The sequence below is a fragment of the Triticum dicoccoides genome, chromosome 6A (genome assembly GCF_002162155.2).
Source record: "Triticum dicoccoides isolate Atlit2015 ecotype Zavitan chromosome 6A, WEW_v2.0, whole genome shotgun sequence".
NCBI classification, from domain to species: Eukaryota; Viridiplantae; Streptophyta; class Magnoliopsida; order Poales; family Poaceae; genus Triticum; species Triticum dicoccoides.
In genome coordinates this window covers 78,556,857-78,566,234 of record NC_041390.1, presented here as the reverse complement: position 1 = coordinate 78,566,234, position 9,378 = coordinate 78,556,857, and positions in this window count along the sequence as shown.

Sequence of the window (9,378 nt, the reverse complement as noted above, 5' to 3'; positions counted from 1 at the left end):
TATATAAAGGGGGCCGGGCGGCGACTTGGAGGAGGGGGCAAGGCGCGGCGGAGGCGGAGTCCAACTCGGACTCCGGTCCGAGTGGCGGCGGCGTGCGCGCGCAGGAGGCGGCGGCGGCGGGGCTGGCGCGGGCCTGGCTCGGCTGGGCCTTAGGCCCAGTCGGGCGCGGGAAATTTAAAAAAAAAATAATTCTGCCGACAGAAAAAAATCCTAGAAAAATAAATAAAAATCTAAAAATGCCAAAAAAAAAATTTCACCATCTAAATAAAATATTTAGAACAAGATGAACATTTTCTTGGCCCTAAAATGCAATTTTGAAAAACATGCAATTTTTCTAATGCAAACAAAATTGCAATAAAAATCCAAATAAAACAAATATTTGATTTTAATATTTTTCCTCCAATATTTCAATATCTTGGAGAAGTCATATTATCTCCTCTCATATATTTTAGTATGAAATATTTTTGGAGAGAAAATAATTAAAACCAAAAATCCTTGTTTCAAAATTTGATAAAAAAATCAAATTTGAAAACCGGGAAATCCCCAACTCTCTCCGAGGGTCCTTGAGTTGCTTAGGATTTTGAGGATCGCGAGACGATATGCGAATAATATATGATATGCATGGATGACTATGTATAACATTCCAAATTGAAAATTTGGGATGTTACATGTCGAATCAATATATTTGGGTTGAATACTCTACCCTTGAAAGCTGTTGCGATCCCCTATACTTGTGGGTCATCAAGACTAATTTCTGGCGCCGTTGCCGGGGAGCATAGCTCTATTCTTTGAGTCACTTGGGATTTATATCTGCAGGACACTATGAAGAATTTGAAAGATGCTAAGACAACAATTTATCCCTCAACTATGAGGGGAGGTAAGGAACTGCCATCTAGCTCTGCACTTGATTCACCTTCTGTTATGAGTAAGCTTGCGACACCTAAACCTACTTCTGCTATACGTTCTGATATGTCGCATGTTATTGATGATGCTACTTCTGCTATACATGATACTTATGATGAAACTACTTCTATGCTTGATACTATTGTGCCACTTGGTGATTTTCTCGAGGAACGACTTGCTAGGGCTAGAGAGATTGAAAATATTGAATCTGATTATGATGATGAAGAATCACTTGTTATTCCTAAGGGTTATTTATTTGATCAAGAAGCTTCTTTAGCTATTTTAGCTTGCAAAGATAGACATGAACTCAAAAGGTTATTAGCTAAATGAAATAAGCAATCTCTAAATGCTAGGATGAGACCTGACCCTGCTTTTGCTACTTCACCTATGTGTGTTACTGATAAGGATTATGAATTCTTTGTTGATCCTGATATAATTACTTTAGTTGAATCTGATCCTTTTCATGGCTATGAATCTGAAACTGTTGTGGCACATCTTACTAAATTAAATGACATAGCCACCCTGTTCACTAATGATGAGAGATCTCGCTACTTTTATATCCTTAAAATATTTCCGTTCTCATTAAAGGGTGATGCTAAAATATGGTTTAATTCTCTTGATCCTGGTTGTGTGCGTAGTCCCCAGGATATGATCTATTACTTCTCTGCCAAATATTTCCCTGCTCATAAGAAACAAGCTGCTTTAAAGGGAATATACAACTTTGTGCAAATTAAAGAAGGGAGTCTCCCACAAGCTTGGGGGAGGCTTCTCAAGTTACTTAATGCTTTGCCTGATCATCCTCTTAAGAAAAATGAAATACTTGATATCTTTTATAATGGACTAACCAATGCTTCCAGAGATTACCTGGATAGTTGTGTTGGTTCTCTTTTCAGGGAAAGAACACCGGATGAAGCCGAAATCTTATTGAATAATATGTTGACAAATGAAAATAATTGGGCACCTCCTGAGCCAGCTCCTGCTCCAATTAATGATCCTATTCCTAAACCAACTCCGAAGAAGAGAGGTGTTCTATTTCTCAGTCCCGAAGATATGCAAGAGGCAAAGAAATGTATGAAAGAAAAAGGTATTAAAGCTGCAGATGTTAAGAATTTACCTCCTATTGAAGAAATACATGGTCTTAATTTACCGACTGCTGAAGAAACACATGATCTTGATCCTTTACTTATTGAAGAACCTCCAGACCTCGATAACCCGACACAGGTAGTAAAGGTAAATTCTCTCTATAGATATGATAAAGCTGTAATCCCATTTACTAAAATTGCTAGCCCATGCTTAGATGAGTTTGATAAATTTATGGCTAAGCAAGAAGACTTTAATGCTTATTTTGGTACACAATTAAAATACAATTCAAATATGCTTGGACACTTGGGTGATTATATGGCTAATGTCAAAGGTGAACTTAAACTTATTAGTAAACATGATTCCATGGTTACTACTCAAGTAGAACAAGTACTTAAAGCTCAAAAGGAATTGCTCAATGAGATGAATAGTAAGAAAAATGATTATGCTGTTAAAGTGGCTACTAGAACTGGTAGAATGACTCAGGAACCTTTGTATCCTGAAGGCCACCCTAAGAGAATTGAGCAAGATTCTCAGAGAAATAATATTGATGCACCTAGTTCTTCTAAAAAGAAGAAAAAGAAAAATGATAGAACTGTGCAAACTTCTAGTGAACCTATTGCTGAACCACTTGATAATCCAAATGGTATATCTATGTCTGATGCCGAAACACAATCTGGCAATGAACATGAACCTAATCAAAATGATAATGATGATGTTCATAATGATGCTCAACCTAGTAATGATAATGACATAGAAATTGAACCTGTTGTTGATTTTGATAACCCACAATCAAAGAATCAACGTTATGATAAGAAAGACTTTGTTGCTAGGAAACATGGTAAAGAAAGAGAGCCTTGGGTTCACAAACCCATGCCTTTTCCTCCCAAACCATCCAAGAAAAAGGATGATGACGATTTTGAGTGCTTTGCTGAAATGATTAGACCTATCTTTTTGCATATGCGATTGACTGATATGCTCAAAATGAATCCTTATGCTAAGTACATGAAAGATATTCTTACAAATAAAAGAAAGATACCAGAAGCTGAAATTTCCACCATGCTTGCTAATTATACTTTTAAGGGTGGAATACCAAAGAAACTTGGAGATCCAGGAGTACCTACTATACCATGCTGCATTAAAAGAAACTATGTTAAAACTGCTTTATGTGATCTTGGAGCCGGTGTTAGTGTTATGCCTCTCTCTTTATATCGTAGACTTGATTTGAATAAGTTGACACCTACTGAAATATCTTTGCAAATTGCTGATAAATCAACTGCTATACCTGTCGGTATTTGTGAGGATGTGCCTGTTGTAGTTGCAAACATTACTATTTTAACGGACTTCGTTATTCTTGATATTCCCGAGGACGATAGTATGTCTATTATTCTTGGAAGACCTTTTCTTAATACTGCAGGGGCTGTCATTGATTGCAACAAAGGCAATATCACTTTTCATGTTAATGGTAATGGGCATACGGTACACTTTCCGAGGAAACAACATCAAGTTCATAGTATCAATTCTATCGGAAAAATTCCATCGATTATATTTGGAGGTTTTGAATTTGCTCTTCCTACTGTCAAGAAGAAATATGATATACTTATTATTGGGTATGTGCATATCCCGTTGAGGTAACCTAGTGTTATTCGAAATTTCTCCGGTTTCATGTTAATTGGAATGAGTTTGTTAACACGACTTGATCAACCTTGTTAGTGGATTCCTTTTGATGAGCATGAGATGGATGAAACTAGAAGCACAACCTTCTGTACCCTCTCTATACTTTCTGTCATTTAGTTGAAATAAAGTAAAAATAAATAATTTTCTGTCTGTTATCTAATTATCTGCGCAATATAAAAATACCTCGAAAATAAAAGTTCTCCAAATGCCCTGAAAATTAAATATGATTTTTTCTAGAATATTTGAGGATTTATGGAACAAAGAACACACCTGGGGGGCCAACCACCTTGCCACGAGGGTGGAGGGCGCGCCCCCTGCCTCGTGGGCCCATGGTGGCCCTCCTCCACTTATTCCTGCACCCATCCTCTGCTTTCTCCCACAAACACGAAAAACCAACTCAAGCACGAGTTCCACCCCTCTTTGCCGCCATTTTCGATCTCCTTGCTCAAAGCACCTCTCACAAAACTGCTTGGGGAGATTGTTCCTTGGTATGTGACTCCTCCATTTGTCCAATTAGTTTTTGTTCTAGTGCTTTATTCATTGCAAATTTTTGCTGCTTAGGTGACCCTGTTCTTGAGCTTGCATGTCAAATTTATATGGTCAAAAGTAGTTTTGATGCATGATATAGACCCTAGGCACTTGTAGGAGTAGTTGCTATCAATATTATTGAGTTTGGTTTACTTTTATTTTGAAGTTACTAAAATTTTTAGAATTTTTCAGAAAATGATGAGGAGATTATTGAGGGGCTCATCGAGCCAAAGCTCGAAGGAAAAGGCACCGAAGCCTAAGTATAATTTGTCGCGTACCACGGAGGTTCGGGCGTGTGAATGGCCTTCCGAGGATTTCTTGAGAGCAGCCGGGATATATGAAGATTTCCTTGAATTGGCTCATAATGCAGGCCTCACCGCTTTCCTCCACGACCAATGCGATCAGTATCTCTTACTCACAAATACCTTTGTGCAAAACTTTCATTTTCATTCTAGGAACTCACCACCTACGGTGGAGTTTCATTTATATGATGAGCATAAGGAGATGTCACTTTATGATTTCTGTCGGATTTGTTTAGTCCCTTTTGGGGGTAAGACAGAAGAACGACATCATGATGATGTGGAGGGGTTTATTGATACTATCACTATAGGAGAAACTAGAAAGGTTTCCGATACACAAATCACTAGCATACATTTTCCTGTTTTACGTTACTTTGCATTATTTGCTAGTCGTTGCTTAATTGGACGTGGAAACTATGGAAACCTTATAGTATCCCTGATATAATTATTCTGCTCCACGGTTTATACAGTGATAACACATTTAATATGGGTGGTATTATTGCTAAACGGTTAAGTATAAACCGTATAAAGGGCCCCATCTTTGGAGGCATCTATGCTACACGCCTAGCTGCACATTTTAACATACCTATTAGGCATGCTGAGAAGGAAGAAAAAGTGTTGGCTCGTGTTTATCTAGATTACAAAAGTATGGTGGCACATGATTTTATTATTAAGAATAGGGCAGGAGAGCTTAAATATCAATTGTTCTTTAATAAACATCATCTTGAGACTATTACCTTGCCTGCTCCTTCTTTGTTTGATTTGACTGTAGGCACGTACCTTGTTCCGTTGACGGCTATCCACGCCTACCGGAACCCTGCACCAGCCGAGGAGCCAGAACCGGAACCACAATTTGATCCTTCACGACAGTCTAACTATCAGTGGGATCCGGAGATGATTGCTAGCCAGTGGCAATCGGAGCCTTCTTCTTCCTCATCATAGTACGACCCCAACTATTATTTTGGATATCAGATAGGCCAGCCGTGGCCATAGGCCAACTTAGGCCAAAAGCCTAAGCTTGGGGGAGTATGCATTTCTCACCGACATTATATTTATGTTCACACACACTCATTGCTAGATGTCGGTGTTCATATACTTTCATTGTATCATCCATGCTAGTTTATTTCCTTTTATGCTTTCTTCTTGTGTGTTTAATAAACCTTAAGAAAAAACAAAAAAATAGTTGTAACTTTTAATCAATTTAAATTCCATGCTTGTAGTAGTAATTAAAAAGAAAACCCAAAAAGATTTCCCGTTCTTCTTTTGCTTGTTGGGAGCTTTCCCGTGTAAATAGTTTTATTTCTTTTCTTTCTTTGGGGGTCAGTAGGAGAGGACCATGATTAAATTGTTGAAGTGGCTCTTATATGCTTTATTGTTGATTTAACCAAGAGCCCATATTGCTTTGTCTTCTCCTGTTTATTGAATGCTCGCAGATTCCAGCTTAGTCCAATGCACGTGCACTCTTATTATTATTCACATCATTCGGTCGTGCAAGTGAAAGGCAATTATGATGATATATGATGGACTAACTGAGATGAGGAAAGCTGGTACGAACTCGACCTCTTTTGTTTTTGTAAATATGATGAGTTCATCGTTCTTGATTCAGCTTGTCATGAATAAACATGTTCGCAATGACAATTAGAGATCATAGTTGCTTGTGCCATGCTTGATTAGCTATGAGTTATAATGGTTTACCTTGCGTGCCAACATGCTATTAAAATGGTTATGATGTGGTATGATAGGGTGGTATCCTCCTCTGAATGATTTAAGTGACTTGACTTGGCACATGTTCACGCATGTAGTTGAAACAAATCAACATAGCCTTCACGATATTTATGTTCATGGTGGATTATATCCTACTCATGCTTGCACCCAATGTTTATTAATTTTAATGCATGTACATGGCTGTTGTCACTCTATAGTTGGTCGCTTCCCAGTTGAGGGAGTCCTGGATTAGGGGGTGTCCGGGTAGCCGGACTATACCTTCAGCCGGACTCCAGGACTATGAAGATACAAGATTGAAGACTCCGTCCCATGTCCGGATGGGACTTTCCTTGGCGTGGAAGGCAAGCTTGGCGATGCGGATATTCAAGATCTCCTACCATTGTAACCGACTTTGTGTAACCCTAACCCTCTCCGGTGTCTATATAAACCGGAGGGTTTTAGTCCGTAGGACAACTTCTCATACAACAATCATACCCTAGGCTAGCTTTTAGGGTTTAGCCTCCTTGATCTCGTGGTAGATCTACTCTTGTACTACCCATATCATCAATATTAATCGAGCAGGACGTAGGGTTTTACCTCCATCAAGAGGGCCCGAACCTGGGTAAAACATTGTGTCCCTTGTCTCCTGTTACCATCCGGCCTAGACGCATAGTTCGGGACCCCCTACCCGAGATCCGCCGGTTTTGACACTGACATTGGTGCTTTCATTGAGAGTTCCTCTGTGTCATCGCAATTAGGAAGGATTCCTCTTCCCGTCTTTAAAGACGGCGCCGTTACTAAGGGAGCCTTGGCTGTCGGCCAAACTCTTCGTCTAGGCGGTTTTCTCATGACCGCCTGTTCGGCCGTTGCGCCGACGGTGACCTCTCGGGTCATCAAAAGCAATCTTCACATCATCTCAGAACTCGTCGAGCAGTTAGATCCAATGGAGCTCTCTTCCGTAAATGAGCTCTTGGATCGCATCGCCGCCTTGGGGGTCACTACGGATTATGACCAGGTTGGGCTTAAACCCGATCTAAGAGAAATTAATTCTCCCCAAGTCACCCATCACGTTGCCGTACTAGAGGCACAGCGCAGCGGCTCTTCATCTATCTTCAGGACTAGCTACGTCTGGATTCCAGATTCCTCCAAGCCGGATACCCGCAGAGGGGAGGATGTAACTCAAGACCTGAACTTAGAATCAGGCAACGGGCTAGATTCACTAGACAACATCCAAGAATCCAAACCTCAGAGTTCGGAAACTCCTTGGCCTCTGAGTCTTAGATTGGGTGAAGTTCTGGATTTAATTCCACCCACCTGCCCGAACATAAGCAATCTATCCCAAATCAGGCAAAAGCCCGAAGAAACAGTACATCATTACTGGGCAAGGTTCCTCCTGGTTATGAACAGGATAAAGGACTGCCGCGAGGAAAATGCAATCTCAATCTTCTGCAATAATTGCACGGACAAGGGAATCCTCAACGCCACAGGTCGTAGTGATCTTACACGCTTCGCTGACTTGGCGTCCATAGTACAAAAGTACTGTGCGATGGAAAGTGCCCGGAAAACCAAAACTAAATTTTGGGACAATCCGGCCCTGAATAGAAACCTTGTCCGAAACAAAAGGGTGCATCATCATCAGACACCCGGGTTAAAAACCAAAAAACCAAAACCCTCTACAGGGCATGGAACCGTACTGGAGGGATGGCTTAATGGACCCTGTAAAATTCATAGTACAGAGGACGCCACTCCAACTCATAGCCTTAGAGCATGTTGGATACTCCGGCAGGTGGCCAAAAGGGGCGAAGATCTCCTAATTCCGGAGGCCGCAGAAAGCCACCTCAGGGACTCCAGTACAGTCTTAACAGTCTTTGAGACTTCCACATCAAATAAAATGCGAAAAAGAACACTCCGCAGCTTCACCGAAGTCTATCAAGTAGCAACAATAAACCCATGGAGTGACACGGCTATTACCTTTAATGCCAGCGACGAACCTAAATTCCGAATAGCTCGAGCACCAGCCGCATTGGTACTCAGTCCTATAGTGGACGGCTTTCGCCTCACCAAGGTACTCATGGATGGAGGCAGCGGATTGAACCTCATTTATGAGGAAACCCTTCAAAAAATGGAAATAGACTGGAACCGCATTGAGCGAAGCAGCACAACCTTCAGAGGAATAATCCCCAGTCGGGAAGCGTGCTGTACAGGAAAAATCACACTAGATGTGGTGTTCGGCACGCCGGATAATTATAGGTCCGAAGAGGTCACATTCCAAGTGGCCCCCTTCAGCAGCGGATACCACGCTCTGCTGGGGCGAGAAGCGTTTACAATCTTCCAAGCAATACCCCATTACGGGTACATGAAGCTCAAGATGTCCGGGCCGAACGGAATTATCACTCTCGCTAGTGATCCGGACATAGCACTCCGCGCCGAAAACAGGACAGCCGCACTGGCCCTTGAGGCACTGTCTGAAGCCCTAGCGGCTGAGGAACTGACTACGCTGCGCTCCACGGTAAACAAGGACGATGTGATACTCGACAAAAGATCCAAGTCCACCTCCTTTAAACCAGCGGATGAAATAGTCAAATTCCAGGTCCATCCAATGGACCCCAATAAAACAGCTTCCATCGGGGCATAATTAAACCCCTGATGTAGACGCCACACTGCGAGAATTCCTACGGGAGAACTGGGACATTTTTGCATGGCACCCTTCGGACATGCCAGGAATCCCACGCAGGCTGGCCGAACATAGCTTAAATATCCTAAAAGGATTCAAACTTGTCAAACAAGCCCTTCGGCGTTTCTCTGAACCCAAGAGACAGGCAATGGGAGAGGAGCTAGCCAAACTATTGGAGGCCGGATTCATCAGAGATATAAAACATCCGGACTGGCTAGCAAACTTGGTGATGGTACCAAAGAAGGACAAATCTTGGCGCCTGTGCGTTGACTTCAAAGACCTCAACAAGGCCTGCCCAAAGGATCCCTTCCCCCTCCCCCGCATCGATCAAATTATCGACGCCACCGCAGGACACGATTCGTTGTGCTTCCTCGACGCATACTCCGGTTACCATCAAATCAAGATGGCCGAGTCAGACCAAGCCGCAACGGCATTCATCACCCCATACGGCCCATTCTGCTTCAACACAATGCCTTTCGGGCTCAAAAACGCCGGCGCAACATATCAGCGCAT